General features: G+C 39.4%; 1 protein-coding gene across 1 annotated transcript in view; it reads left to right on the forward strand.

The window, feature by feature from the left end:
- LOC122807796 (ubiquitin-like modifier-activating enzyme 1) overlaps positions 1-23,087 on the forward strand; it is a 2,541,412-nt gene that overhangs the window by 720 nt on the left and 2,517,605 nt on the right. The window lies entirely within an intron of this gene.

Below are 23,087 nucleotides of genomic sequence, written 5' to 3' on the forward strand. Positions count from 1 at the left end.
TGTGGCTTCTCCCAAATTAGAAATATCCTACCATATGATGTCAGGTGATAGCTGTCTCACATGTAGTCTGTGTTATGCAAATCTTGAAGAAGCCGTGGTTGTTTAAAACTGAATGCATATTATCTAGAAAGTCATTACTATTAACTAGATATCTTTCAACTTGCCACATTAATGTTCTGATTGTCTAGTCATTTCAAAGCACTTATTAGCCTGGCTGCAGTAACATATGTATCATATCTAAAACTGTAGTTACTATAACTGTTTTATTGCTGTTACAACACTTTTACAGTTGTAGGTGGTGTGATGTGTTTGTCTGTTTACTGATTATATGGAGTTCTTTCTCTTTGTGTTGTCCTTGTAAAATAATCCTTGTTTCCGTGGAGATTACCTGGTTAATAAGGGTGTTGTTGCCGATACATACACTGTTTTTGCATTCTGTGCAATGTGTAGTCTTTACTTGATTCTACTTTTTTTTGCCAACCTTTACCGATTTATCAATTTCAGGTGATTACGTGAGACCAAATTCTCTCAGGTTTAGACTTCATTTAATAAAATTCCTGTAATGTAAAAAGTTATATCATCTGTGATGTATGGCCATACTATGCAGGAAACATCATAGCTTAGGAAAAATGAGCCACAGGAACTAAGGCAGGAGAAATTAATAGATATTTCCGCAATGCTGGGCATTGTAATATGTTTCAAGAGCTGAGTTACTATATAACCATGTTTGTTTTTCAGTACGTAGTGTTACTGTGTTGTGTAATGTGTTACAGAAAAACTCCTAGAATGGATGTCTAACTCCCTCCCCCAGGAAAGCATAGTATTAGGAGACCTTAATACTGACTGGCAAAACTGTTCCAGTCATAACTCACTCTCCCATATTAACCTACATGGCCTAACCCAACTCATCGCTTCCCCCACAAGAACAGACAAGAGAACCAAACACCAATCCACTCTAGATTGGATACTCGTATCCAACCCATTACTGATATCCCTAGCAGGGTGTCTACCAGACACCCTGAGTGACCACCAAGCCACATTCTTACTCGGATCAAATTCACCACAAATGAACCAAATATCTACGCACCTAATTAGAAACAAAAAAAAAACACTTTAACTGCTCCAACTTTCTAAACAACCTAAAAATGTGCAACTGGCCCCCCCCCCTAAAAAAAACTACCTTTTGATGAAGCTGTATTATATTTCAATATTACCTTCTTAAACACCCTTAACCATCATGCCCCCTCCAGAACAACAAGAATTAAAACTAAATATGCCCCCTGGTTAACCCCAGACACAAAATCCCCCCTCAAAAAAAGAAGCAAGGCCTGGACCAACTACCTCAACAGTAAATCCCAATTGAACAAACAAATATACGCTGAACTATGTAACAAAGTCAAAAAACTCACCAAAACAGACAAAACATCTTACTACCAAAAGTTACAGGATAAGCACAGAAATAACCCATAAAAATTTTAGGCAGCAACTAACTCTATTCTACAACCAGGTAAAACAACTACCCAAAGAAAAATAAAAAAAAAAAAAAAATTTTAAATAAAAAGACTTAATGCAGACCGAGTCCCCGCTTATCGGTCTATGCGGCATGCTCAAGGCAGTGCCGCCCCCCCATAGGGGGGACACAAGGAGAATCTGTGCTTTTACACAGCACAGACCCGCCAGGATTATATGGGGGCGTCCGGACTGCAAGAGGAGCAGCAGGGACTCGGGACAGAGCCTACAGTAATCCTTACAATGTATCTTGAGCTTGTTTCTACTTGATTTTGACTGGCATTCCAGTAATGTTATTAAGTAAGCTGTCATGCAGCCACCCTCCCTTTGACCCTGCCCATTTCAGCGCCCTCTGCAGCCCCCCTGTGATTTGAAGTCACCAGCCGCCACTGCAACTACCCCAACCCCAAAAATAGATAACCAAGAAGACATCCCCACTCAATTTAATAAATACTTTACAGAAACCATCCAGACCCTTGCAAACAACCAACCCTATGACAACATGCCCACCCCTGCAAATCCACCCCCCCACTCCCAAAAATAGATAACCAAAAATACATCCCCACTCAATTTAATAAATACTTTACAGAAACCATCCAGACCCTTGCAAACAACCAACCCTATGACAACATGCCCACCCCTGCAAATCCACCCCCCCACTCCCAACTCACAGTTGCCCCAAGTTCAGCTTCCACCCAGAACCAACCAAATCCATTGAAAAACTACTCCACAAGCTCAAACCAATGTCTCTAGCCACAGATAAATTACCCGCTGAATACCTCCACCTGACTGCAGAAGCCATATCATATCCTATCTCCATCCTAATTAACAGATCCATCTCCAAGCGTATAGTACCCAAGCTATGGAAAATATCACATATCATTCCTCTACATAAAGGGGGAACCTCCCTGGAACTCAATAACTACTGCCCTATAGCCATACTACCCCCTTTATCCTTTATGTAAAATTTTAGAGAGGGTAATACACAAGCAACTAATGAAATATCCCCTAGAAAATAATCTAATAGTAACACAGCAACATGGCTTTAGACCCTTCCATAGCACCACCACCGCACTAACAGAATTCACCAACATTGTCAATACTCACAGAAACAATGGACTCCTTGTATCTGCCACCTTCCTTGACTTGTGCAAAGCATTCAATATGGTTAACCAGAATAAACTCCTCCTTTCACTAGCAACTGTAAACCTTACCACCCCTGCCATCTCCAGGTTCAAAAACTACCTAGAGGGAAGGAAACAAGCTGTTATGTGGCAAAACCATCCCTGCCTCTACCTAGGAGTACCCCAAGGCTCTATCCTGGGGCCACTTCTTTTTACCCTCTTCGCCAATCAGCTCCCAAACAGTATTCCTAAAGCCTCAATAGTGCAAAATGCAGATGATACCACCATAATATGCGCAGCCAAATCAATTGACATCCTTCACTCCCTAACACAAGAATGCTTTTCCCGATCAGAAACGTGGATTACAAACCAAAGGCTCATTCAGAACCCAAGTAAAACAAAGCTAGCACTCTTTAGCTCCGACAGAGCCACACCTCCCACTGATTCTTTCTTCATCTTCTCCTTTAACAAGACCACAATCACACCCACAAATCAAACCAAACTCGTAGGGGTTGAAATATATAATAACCTTAGATTTGACCTACATATTTCTATGACCATAAAAAAAGTACATAAAAAACTTGGCATACTGTATTGCAATAAAAAATTCCTCACTGACCACTCCAAAACTATAATATCGAAGACTCCTCTACTATCCACCCTACTTTATGCCTCCCCTGTGCTTACAAATCTCTGCAAATCTGACCTAAACAAACTTGATAGTCGTTATAATAAGATAGCCAAATTCGCTAAACCTCTCCCATCAGAACACATCATTGTGAATGCCTAAAAAAACTCAATTGTCTAGAACTACCACTACTACTTCAACTCAATCAACTATCACTAGCCCACAAAATAATACATAACTCTGAAAACACCCCAGCCCTACAAAATCTTTTGCAACCCTATACAACTGCCAAGCCCTTGAGGTCTAGCACACAAATCCTCCTCAAAGTAATCTAATATAACAATGAAGCTGGTAAGTCTGTCTACAGCCACTGTATAACAAAAACCTGGAACTCCCTTCCTGCCCACATAACTGACAAATCCCCATCAGAGTTCAAGAAACTTGTTAAAACTCAAATTTTGAATAATCGACACTGCTCCTGTATCCCCCCTGGCTAATGTCTCATTAGAACACTTCACCTAACTTAAGTAACTCTGCTAAGCTAACCAGTCATAGTACTGTACCCACTTAGGACTGTTAATCTACTGCTCATCCCATTTCTCCAGGAGTTAGGGAAAACTACCCCAGCAATGTTGTGCTTTCCATAAGCAACTAAAACCAGGAGAATACATATTGCAAATCAATTTGCTATCATTCTCAACTAAAACCAGGTGAAAACATATAGTAAATCAATTTGTTATCCTTCTCAACTATAGTGAGCATCATCTGCTCTCTCGGAGCCTTATTCTACGTCTCTCTGCTTTTACTTTGATAGTAAATCTATCGCAGGAATCCTAAACTTAGGAATATCTCTAAAATTTAATATATTGTAGAGAACGAATGTATCCTATCTGTTAGTTAATATGTATGTCAGTCTCTTCTGTGGAAATTGTATGTCAAAAATCTGTCCTTAAAATTATGTTTTGTAAAAAAATTGTTCTCTTGGAGCTTTTCTCCCCGGGCCTCCACTGAAAATGGACTTGTAATCCAGTTGGACTGTCCCGGTCAACAAATGTAAAATAAATAAATAATAAATAAAACCTATATGGAATGTAGTAAAATGAAAGTACCAGAGAGGAGTGTGTTTTGACTTTCACTTGATGGTGTCATCATCAGGATTTAGTTGAAATGCAGAACAAACATCCCCTTGTTTGCGTAGTGAATTTTGACTTTTTTGTGCCTCTTGTGTTTTGCAGAATGGAAACCTTCTTCCACACATAAATACAACCTGCTGAAATGATGGATTTACAGTCCAATATCTTCTGTTTAGGGAGTAAATTCCCCTTATACGTCAAGCAAAGCAACAAATTGTCTGTCTGTAAAACTAAATTGGGTTAATTAGATGGGTAGTCTTAAATACCCTTTTCATTGTCAATAAACCTCACCCTAATTTTCCACATATGCCAGCATTACTCTGTGCAGATGATGATATTATGGAAGAAATAAAAGCTCACTGACCATACGCACTCTATAGTGGTTTGTTTGCACAAGAGTTTCTTCTCTATGAGAAGCATTGCCATATCTAACAGACTTCAGTACTGTATTTTGCAACTAAACTAAACTATGCCTAATGCAACTAAGACACTGAGTTACAGTAAAGCATGCCTAGGACATCATTCCCCCATTACCCCAAAAAACTACCTTTCACAGCAGTTTTAGACACTCTTGCCCCAAATTCAGTCCTGCTGAAACCATGGACCAGCACTTTCCCACAATGTCTATATCCAGCCTGCTGGAGATGGGTATCTTGAGACAATATAAGAATCGTCTCATGCTGTCTGATGTCAGCCTAATACTGCAGTGTGTATGAGAAATGTACATGTATATAATGTCACTGGAATTTAACATCTCTCACACAGACAACTCAGATTCTAGGATCATTGGTAGTACACCACAGATCACACCTCCCCATAATTTTTACATAATCCATTATATGCTGAGGTCCATAAGATCAACATATCTAAACTAAAAATACCTCCAAAACTTAACACAGGCATTAAGTAACCTGCAAATCATTCCACTTGTCATATCACTAGGAGTTCCAAACCCATGAATGCTAAGCCCATAAGGCAGGCATATACCCAACTAAACATTCTAGTCATAGGTGACTCTGTTATAAGGCATACAGCTGTACCTCTTACCAGACTGAGCATGGAAAAAGTGACAGTCGCTTGCTTGTCTAGTGCCAGCATCTGTCAGATCACACATGCACTCAAGTCTCTCAATGACAAGTACCAATATGACTCTGTCACAGTGGACGTGAGCTGTAATAACTGGAGATGTACCTCCCTGGACTATATGATATGAGACATGATGGAACTTTTGGACTGTGTGTCCCATGCATGCATGATCCTAGCACTGAGCAGAATTCTACCTTCTCTGAGGATGATTCTGCAATATGAGCAAAAAATAATTTCAATAATTGGCTTAGCTTTTGGTGTCATTCAAAGGGGGTACAATATCTGTTTGCTTGGCAGGATGTGATCGACAATCCACACTGCTTTGCTAGGAATGGTCTGCACCTGTCCCTTGTAGGCTTTTATATATTAGCTAAGACATTATCCACCCTCACGGAGCCTTTATGTAGCTGATGACAACCAGATAAGCCTACCAACATAAAAAAGCAAAGGAAAATGTGAAGGTGTATTGATCAGTGCCTAAACAAGAAACTCCACTGCTTACAAGCCCTCCTCACCCTAGAAGACATTGATGTCTATGTATTGACTGAGATAGTTAAAATCAATGGAAAATACTCTGGTTGTGCAATATTGTAATGCCTTGCACACATTAAAATCAATTAGTATGCAGGTTGGGGGAAAAGGCGGAGTGTCTCAGTCTTCATCCAGAAGAGACTTTCATAAGGTTGGACAAGCAGCATGATGCATTAGACCTTCTTCATGTCGAACCTGCCATTAGTAAAGTCCATTACCATATTCTAGCTAGCTATAGAGCTCCAACTATGACCCAAGGCAGCCATAACACCTCCTTACAGGAACTGGAGTCACTCAGCATTAAACCCAATATAATTTTCCTTAATGACTTTACTACCCAGCTATAGACTGAGAAACCTACATTACTAGAAAAAAATCTAGCCAGGGTATTGGAGAACTTCCTGTACTCTTTGATCAGTACCGTGCAATCTTTCACATCCACCTGAGCTACCACCAACTCAAGCAAATGACAACTTGGTTTAATGTCTCTTCCAGAGAATGAATAATTTCAAATTCTAGTGAAATAGTGTAGAACATTTTAAAATAGTATAAATAAATACAGAATCTCTGTTTTCACAGTAAAGAAATTTAATAAATAAAAAGGATAATATTTCCTGTGTGTACTTTTCATTTTCATAACTGCTGGCAGTTTCTGATCTCCTTTTGTCCACTGTCAACACTAACAAGTTGATTTTCACCACAACTCTTAAACTAGAATATTAGCTTTCCAAGTGTAGTTTCCAAGTCATTCCCTAGACAAGTGCATCAGTGCAAAGAAGAAAAGTGCAGAAGTTTGTTTGTGTCTTTCGGCTTTTCCTGGTTAGGGGTCGCCACAGCTGAACTCCAGACCACTAATGATTGGCAGTAAGTTTTTACGTGCTGGCTTGCCAGCCCTAACGCACAACCTTCAACGAAGGAATGCCCATTCACGCATGTCGCCACACAGAAGACGCTCTAACTGAGAATCGAACGGGCAACGTCTAACTGTGAGGAGACAACGCTACCTCAGCACCACCACCGCAGTGCAAGAAAAGTGCAGAAGTAGAGATGCAAATTACAGACACCTGGCTGCTTGTTGGAAGCCCAGTGACTAAACTTGTATATGTTGTAATAATTAGGGGACTCGTTAATCTGGATCTAAAACCTAATTATAGTCGCATGCTAGTACTGCAGCCATTAAATATGTAATGTGTGTGTGTTTATTCATTGTCTGATACCCATTTTTTTCTTGTTCATTGTGCAAGTTCACTAATTTCTTTTTTGAATGCACAATGTAGTTATTAATAAGGAGCAGTTCTTTCATTTCTTTCTTCATCCCTGTGACTCTGTGCCATGTGTTATGCAGATAACAGCCACTGCCTCATGTAATGACCAGTGTCCTATGCGTAAGGCATAGATAGTAACAGGAGTCGCAGAACACCTTTGCATTTGAACGTTTTTTTCTGGAGGAGAGGATATTCCTTGTTTTCCACTCAGAATCAATTGGTTCTTTGCCCATCTGTTGTGAAAAGCTACTGCCCAGTAAGAAACATTGTTAAAATTCAGTCTTTAAAACAGCATTCTTTGATGTCAGCTAACAAAATATTTGCTGAAGTAAAGATTTTTTTTCTATGTTACAAAGTTGTTTTTACATTTCAAGCTGTGTTCTACTTTTGTGGCGCACCATATAAAGGCAGAGAAATTATAAAAGAGTTTGCTGTGAAGTTTCTTTACACACCAAAAGTGCAGAATCTCAGCTTGGCTGTAGGGCATGGGGTGGGGGTGGGGGGAAAATCCTTGACTGCAACTCTTATGGTCAAAATTCAAATAGTAGCTCTGGAGCTGAAAGATGTGGGCATGGGGAGATGGGACAAAGGGGCAAATACTGGCGTGTCTTGTCCATCCTGGGATGAAGGAAAGGTGGTTTTGGCAGGCCATTTGCCACCATTCAGGTGGAGAATTGCACAGCACTGAAAATGGCCAAGACTGGGAATGTGGGTTTAGCAATCCCAAGCCAGTGGTGATAATCCTAATTAGCATGTGGTAGAAACACAGACATTCACAGGGAAGGAAGTAGAAGGCCCTGCAGCAATGTGGGTGCTCATGTCAGCCAGCAGGGGTGGGGGTTACAGCCTTGCCACAAATGTTCTCATTACGGGGATGCTACCAAGGGCACGGACCACCTCCATGACTGCCTGGATGAAGGCTACCTCTATCGGCTGTCACTTCTGTGCGGGATATTCAGTATGGGGAAGGGGGATGGATTGACAGGAGAATCTTGGTGGTCAACAAACAGAGAGAGAAAAAGCATGTAAGAAAATACTAAAGATGAATATTAAGAGACTAGTATAGTTTTATGCAGAGCAATTTACCCAGTGGCTGGTATTGTAGCATGTGTAGTTATGATCATGAAATCTGACTGAGAGATGGCCTGTAGATTTGGGTTTAAACTAGTTACATAATTTGTGTTGCAGACATTTGTTAGCCAAACTAGTGTGTGATTAGTTATCTAATGTGAATGTATTAAATAAATTAAAAGCAGTTTGCAGATTTTTCTGAATTAATTGTGCCCCAAATTCCATTTCTTAAATAGGACACTGCCACGAATCTGCCCCTTTTCCCTCGAAGTAGTGCATATTTGGAAGTGTTTAGGTCTGTCCACTTCATAAATATATATATGTCTTCAGCACCACTCTGTTCAGGCTTTCTCCTAACTCCTCACTCTGAACACCGCATTATTGTACTTATCAGACTGCTTGTAATTTCTAAGTTCACTACATGCGTGTGACTGTGATGTTTTCCCCACTTGAACCAGGTCAGTTCAATGAAATTTGGAAAAGCATCTCGTCAATGACCTATTAAGTACAGAATGATTTAACCATAGGGTTCTGCATAGCATGCAAAGGGACTGACATAAATGAAGAAGGTGGCATTATGGGGGTGGTATCATATGCTTACGTTATAATTTTAGCATTACTGCAGTAGGCTTGTGTAAGTAATGTTGTATTCTACCCATTCAAGGGTCATTTAAGTCTGTCAAGGGACTTTTTGTGCAAAATGTCTGAGTGTATATCAGTGCATTTTTTTAAACATTCAGAAAATAAATCTTAATTTAGCTTTTTAATATGAAGCAGTTTTCTTTCATATTTGTGAACATCAACAGCTCCCAAGTTTGTATGAAGTAATGAAGTTTGTAATGGATATGTCACTCCCCTTGTGTGATGGGCATATCTTTCAACCCATTAGCACAAAAAAATGGAGAAAGGTAAAAATAATGGGGGGGGGGGGGGCCCAAAAATAGGGACATGTTTTAAATATTGCTCACATAAACTTAGAACGTTGTTAGAATAATAGTTTTTGCATTGGCATGCATTTTCTGAAGGGAATGAAGTCTGAAATTCTAATATCTGTCATTATTTGGTGACTTCACTTCAATCTTCAATGATTTGCCAGAAAACTACAACTTTTATGAGGAGCATACCAAAAATATGAGGCGAAAATCTAGACAGTCTACAAAAATCAGGACAGCTGAGAGGTGTGGTGATTTGTAGAAGTGCTTGAGGCATGGAGGCTGTAAGAAGCAGATTCAGTGGTGCAGGTAGGTAAAGGGAGGGTACTTTATTTCAGTTTGGAGAGTTTACTCTAATCATCATGCTCAGTGAGTACCATAAGGTAATCCCTACTAGATTTAATATAAAACACAGAGTCGTTAAAAGACATTGGAGGTCTTGTAGTACTATATTATTATAAATATTGTAACACATATAAATCATTGCAGCTTTTCATAGGGGTCCACAAATGTACAATGTTGCCCATAATAGCATCTAAGTTCATGTATATTTAAACAAGAACTACTTGGAATATGATGAGACCCAGTGCCCTTTGTGACAAGGGTAAAAAATAAATTTGTGTGTGTGTGTGTGTGTGTGTGTGTGTGTGTGTGTGTGTGTGTGTGTGTGTGTGTGTGTGCTCTATCTTAATCTTCCTTACAGACCTTCAGACATACAACATTGCATATCATCATACTCTGGCTGTGTCTCGCAAGTAATGCAAAACATCACATTATAGTTAAGATGGATTAGGCAAGGGCTAAGTCATGGTTATTCTCTGCTTTGACACAAGAACAGTTAACTACTAGAACTTGCTTGATGGTGCTATTTTTTTTTTAATAGGACAGAGTTACTGGTGTTATGGTAACCTCTAACAGAAATGGTGTAGTTTCTCTTGCTGATCTGAGTTGTCTTGGGGATTTGCAGGTCCAGTGTTGTTTTCCATTCAGGTGGCTTTGGAGAGTTTGCTGCGTTCAGGGCCACTGGTTAAAGTTGGAAGGAAAGAAAATTGGACACCATTTGAAATGTTGGGGCCTGCTACAGCGAGTCCTGAAATATGGAGACTGAATGACCTTCAGATCGGGCATGCATATACTAAGTCCAAGATGCCATTAACTCAGACTATTCCATTTTCTGCAAGGTACATTGATCTTGGCGTTGGTATATATATATATATATATATATATATATATATATATATATATATATATGTTTAGGTTGTGTGGAAGTTTAAAGGAAAACAACACTTTTAGAATTCACACTTCTTTGTTTTCAGTCTTTGTTTTAGCTTGTTGGCACCTGGCATTTCAAGTGCCACCAGTTCAACAGGGAGCCAAGAAACTTAGTGCAGAAAATACTAGAGTGTGGCAACATAAGCTGCACAGCATTTATCCAAATGCATTCATCAGCATATCCGTATTTATGGGGACATGATAACATGAAGTACTTGGGAGTATGGATTAAAAAAAAGATTATTTTATGGCAGCTAAGGATATGTGGGAAGAGACCAAGCAAAATATAATACAAAAATGAAAATTTGGAAGTGCTGTTTTGTGGATATGAATAGCAAGATACAAGCAGTGAAAATTATTTTAGTCCCTTTAATTTTATACACAAGCCAGGCATATTTTTATCAACCAGAGTAGAAGCTGTGAATAGCAGTTAATAAAGTATTGAAAGATTTTATCTGGGAGGGGAAGAAGGCACGAGTCAAGTGGGATAAGTTGGCCTTTCCGATAGAACAAAGTGGCTTGGGATTACCCGATTTGAAGGGGTATTTTAGAGCTACAAAGTTAAGGCTCCTATACATAGCACAACAAAAAAACTATAATTTAAAGTGGAAAGAGATGATGATGAAACAGGGGGAAGCTGAAGAAACAAGGACAGAATGAGATTTTGGATGCAGATCGTTAAGGAGAGTGACAATAACCATGCAGAATACTATATTCATAAAGTAGCAGAAAGTATTGTAAGAACTAAGCCAACACAGAGATGGAGAAAGGGGATTCTGCTGATAGGGATGACTGCAGTTAGGGGTGCAGAGAATATGCAAGTGGGAGCTGAAATTTGCTGGAGAAAACTAGCAAGTAAAGGAACCAAGGTGTTGGGAGCAAATAATTAGAGTGGAAAAGGTAACAGAATGTGGAGAGGCCAAGTACTCCTTTGGATTGCAAGCAAGAGATTGCCTTCCCTAGCGAGCATTGATAGGTATAAGCAAAGAGCAGGGGATAGGGAAATCCTAATCGAAAGACCAGCACTGGTACAGTTTCTAATGGATTCTTTAGCGGAAGATGCTGTTAAAAATGTTAATTAGTAGGGTTTATAAATATTGCATGATAATTATGGGAATCAGTCAGAGGAGATAAGATTGGGAAGAGAGATTGGATAAGCAATTCATAGGTAGGTACTAGACTATCGGCCGTAGGGCCTCTACAAGCCCAGCCAAAAAGGTACCCTGACTTTTGCCACCCAAGAAAATAATTTTCCTGTGCCACTGTCGAGCAGAGCCACAGAAGTGATCCCCTGGGTGAATTTCCTATTTCCCATCCAATTATCAAGATTTTTCTTTAAGAGTGCTAATAAGGAGCTTTGTTTGATATAGATAGGTAGTTTATTCCAGAGTATGGGAAGTCTCTGGGACAGGAATCCATCCCTCTGGCATGTTCTGTTTATTGTGGTGACAAGGTTTAGGTCTCTAGAGTGTGTAGCTTGGAGGGATTGGGATTTCTTTAAGTGGAGCATGTCCAACAGCTCTGGGTTTGACATAGCTTTGTATGTTAGGCAGAGATCACCTCTGAGTAGGTGATATGCGACAGAGTAAAGCTGGAGTTTTTTGAGACGGTCTGCGTAGGGCATCTTTTTGAGGCTGGTGATCCTCTTTGTGAGTTATTTCTGTGACCTTTCCAGTTGTTGTAGATGTCTTGTGAGGTACATACCAAAAGGGGCGTTGTCTGATACTTTCACGGTGTGGATTCTGTCATTGAGTCCGTTGGCAACCCATCTTGTGACATAGGGATTTATACCTAGTTCAGTGAGTTTATCTATAATTCCAGAGTGGGGCATGGTGTCAAAAGCCTTGGAGAGAGCCAGATAGGCTGTGTGAACCACCTTACCCTCGTCTATGGCTTTGGTGACTGCTTCAAAGAAGTCTGTCAGGTTTAGGAGACAAGATCTGCCTTTTACAAACCCGAACTGGGTGGGGTCTAGAGTTTGGAGATTACCAGTGTCTTTGTTTATAAGTTCCATGATGATACGTTCCATGGCCTTGCAGAACAGTCTCGTCAGGCTAATGGGGTGGTAGTTCCTGGGGTCTGTGGTGGCTCCCCCCTTGTGGAGTGGGATAACCGTCACTGTGCGCCATTCAGCAGGCACAAAGCCAGGGGTGAGGCTATGATTGAACATGGTACTTAGGTGGGGTGCCAGTTTGTTCTGTAGTTCATGTAGAACGCAGCCTGGGATGTTGTCTCGTCCCATGGATGCTGTGTTCTTGGCTTTGGAGAGTGTGGTTTTTACCTGTGTAGCTGTGATTGCAGGAACTTTGCATTCTTCCGGTATAGAGATGGGCTCTTTAGGGGGTGAGAGGGGGGTAAAGTTAGCACTGAACTTATCTGCCAGGATGTTGGCAATATCAGTTGGGTCTGTATATTTAGTGCCATTGTGCTGTAACTCAGAGCAGATCTGAGTGTTGCCATTGAGATTCTTGATATAGCTATAGAATGCTTTGTGGTTGTCTTTAGAATCCGTGGCAATTTTGTTTTCATAACTAGCTCTGGAGGATTTTATCAGGGATCACAGCTTCTTACTGAGGCTGACCAGAGAGCTCCTCCACTCATGGGATTTTACTCCACTTTCTTCCTTCTGTTGTACAGTTTGTTTATGGCAGGGGACCACCAGATTTTCTTCCTTTTTTTGGAAGATAGCATCTTGGTTCTGTTTGGGATAGCGTGATCCATGCACTTGTGTAAGTGCTTATAAAGTGCAATTATGTAGGATTCAGTAGTCGTAACTGTATTGTCCATCTGCATGGGTGTCATGAAGTTCACCACTTCTGTCTTAAGAAGCATGAAGTTGGCTTTGGAGAAATTTTTTACTGTGGTTTCCTTAATGGGGGGTGGGGGCAGGATGTGGATATCTAGGGTAATTAGCTTATGGTCAGATCGGACCAATGAGGCGTTGACTTCAGGTGTGGAACACCAGTCACTCATGTTGGTAATGATTAGATCCAGGATATTGTTGCCCCTGGTGGGGGTGTGGATAAGTTGATCTAGAGCATAGGAGTTTATGAATTCCAGAAAGCATTGAGCGAAGGAGTTGGTACATGAGTAGTTTTTCCAGTTAATGGTGGGGTAGTTGAAATCGCCCATTATTAGGGTGTTTGAACCCTAATATTTTCCAGTACATCAAGAAAAGAGGAGTGGGAATCCTGGGGCATGGTGGGGGATTTGTAGCAAGCTACAATTTGGATTGCAGTTTTGCCCAGAATTAGTTGCACTTGAATAACTTCGGCTGCATTATGCTGAGCAACTAGCCTGGAGGTGTGGATATCCTTAATGAATATGGACACACCTCCGCCTTTGGTGTTCCAGTCCAGGTTACATGGCTGAAAAGTGTGGTATGAGTTATAGCCTGGTAATGCAGGGGTGCTCTCTAGAGCCTTGAACCAGATCTTAGTCACTGCACAGATATAGATTTTCTCCATTTTAAGGAGTGCCTCGAGTGAGTGCATTTTGAGATTTAGACTTCTAGCATTGAGTAGCATCACCCTCAGTTTTTGCTTGCCTGTTCTGGTGAATTTGTCATTTGAACCTTGCCTAAAAAAGGCACTATAGGGGCGGCAAGAACCTTAGCCAGTATCCAGAATCCCAGGGGTGACAGGTGCAGGCCATCTCTGGCAAAGCATTGTGGTCTGTTGACCATGTCATCCCAGGCAGACAGATACTGGATCCCTTTAGAATGACACCAGAAGATTAGCCAATTGTTGAAGTCAGTCATTTTGCCCTTTACTGCAGTATCATTCTGGGTGATGGCAGAATGCTTCTCAGGGCTAGGGTCATACCTGCCTGGGCTACACGATCGGAGAGCTCTTCCATGTCTCTTCATGTAGTCCAGGGAGGTACATCTCAGGTCATTCCCACCAACATGGACAATGACAGAGTCATATTTGTACTTGTTGTGGAGTGACCTGAGTGCGTGGGTTATGTGGTGGATCCTGGAACCCGACAGGCAGCTGACAGTAACCTTCTCCTTGTTTAGCCTGGTGAGTGGGACATCAGTGTGCCTGACTATAGAGTCACTTATGACTAGTGTGTTGGGTACGTTGTTTTGCCTTATTGGCTGTGGTTGAGTGGCACACTGAGTCTGCAGGCTATGTGTCATTTGGGTTGTGTTGGGTGGAGGTTGTTTGCATTTCTACTTTGGAGGTCTCTGTTTCTTGATCATATTATTATTGAGAGCCTCCGCAAATGTTTTTGTGTTTCTATGTGTGGATTTTGGTGGTGTAGATGTAGTGAGACTATTTGATGAGTGTAGTGTGGTGCAAGTGTTTACTTTCTCCTCTTGACTGTCAAGTTCAGTCTTGGTTGGAGAGAGCTTTACCTCCAGTTTGGCTAGATAAGTGCATCTCTCACAGGTTGTCGTGTTGGGTGGTGGGAAGAGAGGGTTGTCTGTGTACATGAGGCAATTTCTACATTGCCCCAAGATGCCCAGATTCATTAGATAGACAGGAGAGAACACTGGGAGGTGACCCTTGAACATGCCTGAATAGAAAACTATTTTCCTCTATATAAGTGAGGAAAGTGAGTACAAGAGCTGTTTTTCTCTAAGCAAGTGAGGAAAGTAAGTACCAAAACTGTTTTCCTCTAGGTAATGAGGAAGGTTGAGTGCTGTAGTAATTTGTAGCTTATTTAGTGCTTACAACAAGTTCTGAACAAGTGCTGATCTCGAATAAGCAAATTCAAGTGCTAAAACAAAGAATCTGTATCTGGACTAAACTAGTTACAGAAAAGGGGGAAACAAGTGCAAATGCGGGCTTTTAAATCAGAAAGATGAGAGAGATGGAAAAACTGCCCATACGACCAATAACTACAATTTCTGGGCCAGAACCACTCCTTATGTGGTAGATAGGTTACCTAGTGCTTACCACTCCCACTGATAAGCTGGAAGGCTTCCCTCCAACACAGAAAGCTTGGGGGGCTCTGAAGCTTACATACAGTCCTGGATACAGCAAATCTGAATCTGGACTACACTAGTTGCAGGAAAGGTTGGAAACAGGCTTAGTTTTTTTTTTTTTTTTTTTTTTTTTTATAGAGAAAAGTAGCTAAAACAGCAGTAAAAACAATTCAAATGCAGTGCAAGCTAACACACTTGAGTATGTAGCAATGTTAGACCAAACAGTTAAAAAAATGCAATTAAAAATGACTAAAAACAAGTGCAGAAGGAGTCCATTAGGTAGAATGAGGTAAAGAGATGGGACTGGGGGGAGTGTCCCAGATCAAATCTACAGTGGGGGCGGGCAACTGCAAAAGCCTCCAAATTTAAACAACAAAACAGGAATAAGGAGGGTGGGTATGGGAAAACCCAACACCTTCAGCAGAGATCTGAAAAACTGCACAGTGAAGCAAAAATAACACTGCACAACTCTGATGTCAGCCAGCAATGATATATAATTAGTCAAACAACAATTACCAGTACACAACTCTGAAGTGCCAGAAAATGTACTCAGCTCTGTATATCTCCAGATAGTTTGAAGAGCACTCTGTCAGGACACAGGAAGGCTCCAGCAATGATATGGAAACAATTTGCAAAGAAATAATGGGAGATGTATGTATGGCTGCCAGATATGCAACAGTCTAGAAGATTTAGTATCTTTCTTTGGAAGTGTTTGTATAGGTATTTTTTACCCCAAGCAGACTCCACAGAATTCTTCCTCAGGCAAATGTTGGAGGTGTGATGGGGAAGAAAGAGATAATTGGGAACATAATTTTGGGAGTGTAATGAGCTGGCAGACTAAAAATTCCCCGAAGACTACTCTATCAGAAGTACTGGGTGAGCAAATTGATCTAACTAAGGAAATATTTTTTGAGGTGTGATATAGACTCAGAATTGCCAAGACGTAGTAAGACCTTGCTGAGTTTAACAATTACTAGAAAATGGAAATCTAAGTATAAACCAAGAGTACAAGAAGTGGAGAATATAGCAACAGAGGTGAAGCAACTGGAAGTGGGAATTTTAGAAAACATTAGGAGCAAATTACAGAAAAAATGGGAATTGTGGGAACAGTAAATGCAGAATAATGTTTTGTAGGAGGAATGAGGTTTAAGGGAAGGTAGGAATTGAATGAGTTTTGTAATGTCTGCCTGACCATATGACCTGATAGATTATAAGTGATGTATAATGTTTGCAACTGAAAATATGTCAATATGGTTTGTTTTCATTTATATAAATGTATGATTGCCTGTGTTATAAGTAATAATTTAGTAAAGATGTTTCTTGTTAAAAAAAAAAAGAAGATACACACACTATTCTGACAAAAGTGAACTAAGAACTGATAGGATAAATTCCTGTGTAGCAGTTATGTACATATTTATTCATTTATTTAATGGAACCAAACACAGGTGTGTATAGTCCCATTCATACAAGTGGCTGTAATTGATGGTCACGTGTGTGTGTGTGTGTGTGTGTGTGTGTGTGTGTGTGTGTGTGTGTGTGTGGTGTCGTAGATGCTGTAAACTGTCCCTGATTTTACACAGTGTTCCTGATTTTTGTACAATGTTTTGGTCTGCTCCAAATAGTTTGTGGTTTAACAAAGAAGTCAGTGAGGATTGCAGTCACTGAATTACAATACCAGACATTTACGTTTCATACTTAATAGCCTTAAAAAATGCATGCAAATGCAAAGCCTGTTGTTCTAGCAAATTTTAATTATATAAAGGCAATAGTTGTCCTTAATTTTGGTCTTTTGTCCACAATTATGTCTGGATTTCTTCTTGAGTTGTGAGATAAAGAGGTTGAGACATGTGGGGTGGGGCTTGCACAATGTATTCTGACAGTAGTGAGCTGAAAAAATAAATTCAAGTGTATCTAAAAGTAGCACATTGTCTGCAGTTTGTTTCACTTTCCATCACAGTCAAACTTGGGCATGTGGTCTGAGCAGGATGAGTGTGGCAGCTCCTAATCATTATCAGAGTATCGCATTGAATAATATTCAGTTTTGGGCTGTGAATTACTTCTTTGTGGACTCTGCATGTGTTCTCTGTCTCGCTGTGGTGTGCTTTGGTTTGTTCTCTATCACCCTGAGCTGTATAATATATAATTCTGGCCAGCTGTACATTTACTTTTGCCCCACTCTTACACCAGAGGAGTACACGGAAAGTAACTGTCTCTTTGGTGGGGAAGGAAGGTGGGCGCTATTCCAAAATATGATTGTACACCCTTGCGTTTGTCTTCTCATGTTTTCAGGGAACTACTTTTTAGTTTACTTTGAATTTTAAGCTTTAGACAACTTATTTTCCCATGAATGAAAAAAGTATGACTGAATTTCTTCCTTTACTTATGATTTTTTGTTTAGACCATCACTCAATCTAATAATTGTAAATAAAATAAATAAATAATAATAAGATGCGCATCAGAACATTTAGAACCTTTGACTTATTGGCCCTCAGACCCCCAGCTTAATACACTTGCAACCTCAAAACTTATTACAGTAGAATCTTGGCCAGTCAGGTTGTGTTAAAAGCATGGTGGGTACCTGAAAAGCAAACCAGAGTAAGAAAGAAGTACTCTGCATGGATGGTGTGGGGCCAGGGTGAGGGAAAAGTGGTGAAAAACTAAGTAAAAGGTGGGGACTAATGTGCAACTGGTGGCCCTTGTGTAGCGCTCCATCTCACTTGAGGCTGTCCTTGTTGACTGCAGTCAGACACGTGAAGTGTATATAGTCAGCAAAGTTGCTGTAATGCCAGATGCATACTGCGGCAGTCTGTTGGTGAAAATGAACGACCACATCTATTGTTCGATTACAGCAAAAAGGTCCATCCCAGTTAGTCCAACCTATTAAGTTGCTTCCTGTAGCCCCCATGACTTTGAAGTCACCAGCCGTCACTGTTCAGCCTTGTGCATCTATGACAGTTGACTGCATTAAATTATGGGAATATGTTTAGTATGTTTTTGTACTGATGTCAGTGTATCCAGCTGGTTCACAGTACACACAAATCTGTTATCGTATTCCAGCAAAGGTCTTGTATAAGTCTTGTAACGCTTCACCATGTTTTGTTCCTCTCTTATGGAGATATAAGCATTCTGCCCATCTGCTTTAATACCCAAGTCCTAATATTGTTAATGTGGGTCTCCAAATTTAACGTGTTACTTGTTATAGTTTTGAATGTCTTCAAGAGTAATATTATTTATAACTATAGGCCATCTAAGTGCTTGTCTCTCAAATTACGTAACTTAATGTTTGTCAGAGTGAAGTGAAGGCCCACATATTTTGCTCATTCAGTGACATATCAAATATTTATTCATTCTGTAATGTTATTGTTTGATACTACCATAAATTCCACTTTGCAATCAGTTGCATATTTATTAGTCCAACAGGATTTGCAAGTTGGCATAAGAGATGAAAAAAACTGTGTTAAATAGGATGGGCCTAGTTCTGAGCCTTGTAACTACAAGCATTATATGTAAATATCTAGGCTGAATTCCTTGTAATGTTTCATATTGTATCTGTCCTACAAGCCAGTTATGTATCCATTTACACAGATTAAAGTGTTACTGTTTTAGGGCATTATTTGTTGACAATGTGGTAGAATGTCAAAAGCTTTGGTAATATGCCAAAAAAAATAACACCCACAGAAAGTCCCAAATTTGCTGCTAAAGTAACTTGGTCATGAAATTTAATCAGTCTGGGGAATGCTGACCTACCCATTGTAAAACTGCAATGAGTTGTATCGAATTTGTACTATTTGCTGATTTTTTAATAAGTGGGTTAGACATCTTTCAAAATATTTATTCAACAAAGATGTTAGACATTTTGGTCTATTATTTTGAATGTTTTGTTTATTCCCCTTTTATAAAAATCGTCGTGATGTTTTTGGGTAAGTGAGTATTAAATATTTTCTATAGTAGCGGTACAAGAATATTCTGAATGTTGGATATTTTATTTATTTTTATTTATTTAACATTTGTTGACCAGGAAAGTCCGAATAGGACAGAGGCTATTTTCAGTGGAGGCCCGAGGAGAAATGCTCCAGACTCATGTCTTTGGAATGTGGAAGGAAACGGGAGTACGAACGCAGGGAGGACATGCAGACTCTGCACAGAAGGTACCCCAACCGAGAATCGAACCGGAGAACTTATTACTGTGAGGTGAGAATGTTAACCAGTGCACCTCTGTGCCACAGCAGGAATATTATCAGGACCTATAGATGTTTTCTTTCCAACTTTGGTTGAGTTTTTTTTATTTATTTATTTTTTTAATGTTAGACTCTCTAATTCTTGGACATGGTTCCAAAGTATATGTTTAAGTATTGAGAATTGGAAAAGGAAATTGTAATTTATGACCATTAATACTTGGAAAGTAGTTATTAAATGCTTCTGCTATGTCCTTGGGTTTTGTCAGATTATGCCCTCATAAGTTATGGAATTAAATGGTTGAATATTATTAAAAATGGAATTAATGTATTTTATTATAATGTTTAATATTGTTCTTGAAGTTAGTTTAGTCTTTTCTGGTCTGAGATTAAGTTTAAAATCTTTAAATATATTTTATAAATTTTGTTTTTATTCTGTGAGTTTGAAATTTTTTGCATTGTTGAAAAAGTTTTTTTCTTTTGCATAGCCTGCTGAGTTTTATGTTCCATCAGTAAGGTAGCCGACTATTTTTTTATTTATTATATATATCTGAAGTTACTGTTTTGCCCATGGAATGTAGTAGATTTTGTTCTAATCTTGTATATGCTCTCGCTTGGTCATTCTGTACACCATCTGACCAATTAGTACCATTCAAGCCACCCTCAAAGGTGAGGTTCTAGTGGAGGGGATCAGGAGTATTGCTTGGTATGCAGTTTGAAGGAGTAATGGAGAGTTCTGGGGCAAAATCATTTATTTATTTATTTATTTATTTTTTATTTTACATTTGTTGACCGGGCTAGTCTAACTGGATACATGTCCATTTTCAGTAGAGGGCCGGGGAGATAAGCTCCGTGAGAACAAAATCAAAACATCTCATATTAACAAAATCTCATAAACAACTATTCATATGCACAATGTACGTTGTAGGTATAGTACAGAGATTATCAAAGAAGGTAGACATTCTAAACATAGTACAAAGAAATGCAGGTACAATACAAAAAATGCAGGTTAATACATAATATAAAAAAGAATACACATTATAATATAATTATGTAGTAAAAAAAAAAAAAGCCACAATCATGTTTCCAGAAGATGCAAGTAAGAGTGTATAGTTGGACAAGGGTATGTTATATTTAAGGAGAATAGGACCTGATTAATGAGAAGAGGGTAGGCAGATGCAAGATAGAAGAGCTAGTTACTTAGTCAGGCTTCGTACAGGGGCACAACCAGTGTGTTCTGAGGAAGAGTCTTCATTTACTTTTGAAAAGTGATACAGAGGGAAGTGAGGAAAGGTCACTGAGGATGGTGTCAGTTTTTGGATAAAGGTAAGAATATATGTTGTTGGGACTGGTTGGAAGAGAAATGGAGGGGGTTGGGTAGAGTTAGAATTAGATATAGGAGAGCCTTGAGGTGATAACTGACTAGCAAGTGTTTAAATGGCTTCAGTGAAAAAGGTATTAAAAGCATTGGCAGTATGCTTGGGATTTTCCTGGTCTGTGCCTTGTGGGTTTGGTGTGATAGATTGACCTGGGTGTAATAGTTGGTTAATACTCGCCCAGAACTTTTGAGGTTTATTATGGTGAGTCTGCTGGAATTGTAGGTAGCAGTTTCTTTTGTCAGAGAGTATAGCTTTTTTAGTGTCATTTCTCAGCTGTCTGAAATTTTGTTGGTCTACTGGGTTTTTAGTCATTCGCCATTTATTCCAGTATTTATTTCTAAGATGGATTTTTTGCTTGGTTTCTTCTGAAAACCATGGGGTAGATTTAGTTCTGATTCTGATAGAGCGGAGGATGGTGGTGGTCAAGTATATCTAGAAAGTTAGAATTAAAGTATTTAACAGCATCCTCCAATGGGAGGTATTTTAAGGGAGACCAGTTACATGCTTTTAGTTCACTTTGGAAGAGATCAGGGTTAAAGTTTTTCTTGGTTCTAATTGTCCTAGAAATGGTTGGAGCAGGTAGATTGGTCTTATGTCTGATGATGTAGGTGAGTGAGTGGTCACTCGCATCATCAGGGAGGGTTCCAGCTTCATAAGTCTGGGAAAGATTACTTATGAGAATCCAATCTAAGGTACTTTCTTTCTTATTAAGCTTGTTTATCCTGGTAGGGGAGGTAATGGTTTGAGAAAAAACAAATAGGTTAATATGGGTGGTAGGATGACTACCGCTGCACCACTTCCAATCAATGTTAAAATCCCCTAGGATTATGGTTTCTTGGGATAAGTTCTGAGATAACCAGCAAAGGATATCCTCTATGGTGGCACTGTTATTGCCAGGAGGTAGATAGATACAGATAATATAAATGGATTTGTATGTGTTGATTTGAAGTTTGAAAATAAGAATTTCAGCGTTAGAGGTGGTTTATAGTCATAGGTGGTAATTTGTAGGCGTGATTTAAATAAGATAGCAATCCCACCACCCTTCTTAGCTACACGGTCAAGTCATAAGATATTATAGCCAGGTGGGATGACTTCATTGTCTTTAGTAACAGGTTTTAACCAAGTTTCTGTTAAGCACAGAATGTCAAAGGAGTAGACTTCTAAGAGAGAATGGAGTTGTGCAACTTTGTTATTAAATACTACGTACACTGAGGTGAGCTATTTAGAGTGAGTTTGGTGGTTTGGTGAGGGAATGAAGAGTAGAGGGATTGGGGTTGAGGAGTTGAGTGGTAGTAGTTGTTGTTGGGCCTGGGTTTGGGTGAATGTCTCCATCTTTTAAAGAGAGGAGTTGTATTTGGAATCTAGGATGTGGGGATTTACAGTATAGGTTTGGAGATCTCCTGGGATTGAGAGAGTTGTATCTAATGTGGGCTATTCTATGATATTTGGGCAGTAGATATCTCCTGGGATTGAGAGAGTTGTATCTAATGTGGGCTATTCTATGATATTTGGGCAGTAGATATCTGGGTGTAGATGTTATATTAACATGGTTAGTGAGAATAGGTAGAGAAGGAGAGGTGGTTAGCTTATTGGGGTATTGAAGGTGTGGATATAATGGGTGTTCATAGGCAGAAAGCAGGTAGGCTAAAGTTAAAGGAGGTAGAAGTATGAGTGTTAGTAACATCAGTAAGTGGGCTAAGGTGGATAGTTTGTACATTTGGATGGGTTAGTTGTAACCTAACCTATTCCCTCTCCTAATATGATAACTAAACTCTTATGTCTTTTGCTACTAGTGACTGATGATACTTTCTCCATATTTATTTTTTTCATCACTTGTTGATACTGGTACACTAATACTTATTAATATATCTCTGTTTATACCTCTCTGATTGTATTTATCTGGCAGCCAACTAAATTCCTGCTTTAATGTGTATTTTCTGTATATATTACTGTAATCAAACCAACTAGATTCCTGCTTTTATGTATATATTCTGTATATATTACTGTAATTAATATGTGAAACACTGTTTCTACTTCTGTACTAAT

Source organism: Protopterus annectens, chromosome 7.part1, assembly GCF_019279795.1.
Source record: "Protopterus annectens isolate FY-2018-M chromosome 7.part1, PAN1.0, whole genome shotgun sequence".
In the NCBI taxonomy this organism is placed as follows: domain Eukaryota; kingdom Metazoa; phylum Chordata; order Ceratodontiformes; family Protopteridae; genus Protopterus; species Protopterus annectens.